Source organism: Arachis ipaensis, chromosome B10 (genome assembly GCF_000816755.2).
Source record: "Arachis ipaensis cultivar K30076 chromosome B10, Araip1.1, whole genome shotgun sequence".
In the NCBI taxonomy this organism is placed as follows: domain Eukaryota; kingdom Viridiplantae; phylum Streptophyta; class Magnoliopsida; order Fabales; family Fabaceae; genus Arachis; species Arachis ipaensis.
The window spans coordinates 78,216,182-78,219,039 of NC_029794.2; positions in this window are offsets into that span (position 1 = coordinate 78,216,182).

Below are 2,858 nucleotides of genomic sequence, written 5' to 3' on the forward strand. Positions count from 1 at the left end.
GAATTCGGTTTTCCCTCCACTCTAGGAAATTACATTTTATCCACTCACTTCATGTTTTACTTTTGACTCTTCTATTTCCTGTCTTCTGTCTGTTTGATTATATAATACTTTCTTTTTATACCTCTGCTTTGCTTAATATTCTGTATCCTGTAATTTCTATTTTTCAGGATGTTTGACAGAGGCAAAGGAAAAGCCAAGGCCACCTCCAGCAAGAGAAAGAGGTCTCAACCATCTATTAAGTTGGCGACCTCTAGTACAAAGAAGCATCTTAATGAGAAGGAGAAGGTTGACCAAGCTACGCCTTCTACCAACTCAATTAAGTTTGCTAATTTATACTATGAGCTTCAGTTTCTACACTATGAGCTTCAGAAGCTCATTCTGGAGAAGAAACGAGCTGTCCCCTCCGATCTGAGGTAGTACACTAAGCGTCGGGTTGAGGAGAGGGGCTGGGCCTTTTTGGACAGAGAACTAGTGAGGGTGAACGAGTCTTGGGTCCAGGAGTTCTACTACAATTTCTACAGAGCGACCCTTGACGCAGTTCACCTCTGAGACAGACAGATTATGGTCACGGAGGCAGATATTAAGGACATTCTCCACTTTCAGCCTAAGATCAGTGATAAGGATGGCTTCCACAAGGCTGAGGAGGAGATGCACTACATGAGCTTTGATTGGGATACACTGCGTAGTGTAGTTGCCCAGTCAGGTGCACCTTGGAAGATGGGTTCTTCTAAAGTGAATCCCAAGGGCATGAAGTTTGACTACCTAACGAATGAGGCTAAGGTGAGGCAGCAGATTCTGTCCATATATGCCATGCCTAGCACTCACTTCACAGAGGTCCCGGAGGATATGCTAGTGTTGATCTGGTGCGTCCTAGAGGGGAAGGAGCTGTACCTCCCCCGACTCATCAAATGATTCATGTACCGGGCCCACATTAGGGGTAACCTCCCATTACCATGTTTGGTCACGCAGCTCACTCACCAGGCTGAGGTACCTTGGGAGCCAATGGACGAGACACCACCAGCTGTTCATGGCAAGGAGAAGGTTATTCCTTTGGGAAGCTGGGTTGGTGACCGATTGGCAGCTCGGCGTCGAGACCAAGCCACATTCTCAGCAGCACCTTTGGCAGGACCTTCAGCAATCTCTATACCAACAGCACCATCATCTGCATCACAGCCGGTCTACCGTCTTGTGCAGCGCCTCTTTGAGTGCTTGGATCGGATGGAGCGGCGATTGTTGTGATGTTATGAGCAATCTGAGCATTGCAACAAGCAACGTTATGTACACTTGAGGTTGGTTGTGACTTCTGGCTGAGCAGATATTCCCTCTGAGCCCGACACTCCATCTGACCAGTCTGAGGAGGAGGAGCATGCCAAGAAGGAGGAGGCCCAGCAGGAGACTCAGCATGAGATCCCTACACAGCCACAGCCGACAGAGCCAGAGCCACATCCACCCACCGGTGACGGTAGAGATGTAGACGTTGACCCCTCTTACCCGACTTGATTGAGGAAGCATCGAGGACGATGCTGACATTTAAGTGTGGGGAGGCCGCCGTCATCGGCATAATTATTTTGGTGAACCAATCCCATTTCAGACACTTTTTCTTTTATTTTGCTTTATTTTCAGTACTTGTATTTTTACTTTATTGCACTTTTTTATTCTTGTATATATTAGTTGTTTTGGATACTTTTTAGCTTGTTGCATTTTGCATTTTTGTTTGTATATATCTTAGATTTTTAGTTTGATTTTCACTTTTAGTTTGATAGTATATATATATAGTTATTTTAGTTTATTAGTTGTGATTGAAAAAAAAGGCACATAATTGAGATTAGTTTATTCTGTTGCATATGAGATATTGATTTTGTTGAAATTAGGAATTAAATTAAGGATTTTAACTTTTCACAATCACACCGTATCATTTAGGGTATATATAATAAGCTTAGTCAAAATAATAAAATTTTTAAGAAATTTATTTATAGCGCACCCCAATTGATTTGAGTAATTTTTTTTTTATTACTTGCTTGAATTATATATTGTGGAACATGTTTTGAGCTAAGAACATATAAGCATATGAGCTTTGAGCCTAATTGCATGGTTACATCATATAACCACTATTTCCATTCTTGTGTGTATTATCCTCTTTCTATGATTATAATCTTTGATTTGTTTGATTCTTTATGTCTATTATTTTGTATATGAATGCACTTATATGATTGAGGCCATAATTTTATTGAGCTCACTTATCCGAATAGCCAACCTTTTATCTTCCATTGTTAGCCAATTTTGAGCCTATGCTAAACCCCTCTTATTCTTAATTTTAGCACACTACAAGCCTTAAAGCAAAAAATAATAAATATCCCTTGTTTAGATCTTTGATTAGGTTAGGCTAGTGAGAGTGTTTATCATTCGAGTTTGGGAAATTTGGGAATATTAGTTAGGATAAAAGTGTATTTTGAGAGTTTAGTGAAAATATTGGGAATTGGGTATATATTCATGCATTAGATGTTAAACCAAATGCATTGACATTCTTATAGATATTTTAGAAAAAAAATGAATGAGAAAAATAAAAATAAAAATAAAAATAAAAAAATAGAAAAAGAAAAGCAATAAAAAGAGGACAAAATGCCCCAAAGAAAAGTTCAATAATAAGCAATGCATTTGGGTTGTGATCAAAAAGAGAATGCATGAGTGTGTGAAAAAGTGAAGAATGGTTAGTTAGGTTTGCTTTGAATTGTATAGGTTGTCATAGGTTAGGTGGGAAGTTTAAGTTAATCAAAGATTCAAATTCTAGCTCACTTAACCAAATATAATCTTACCTTGACCCTAACCACATTACAACCTATAGATAAGCCCTCATGATA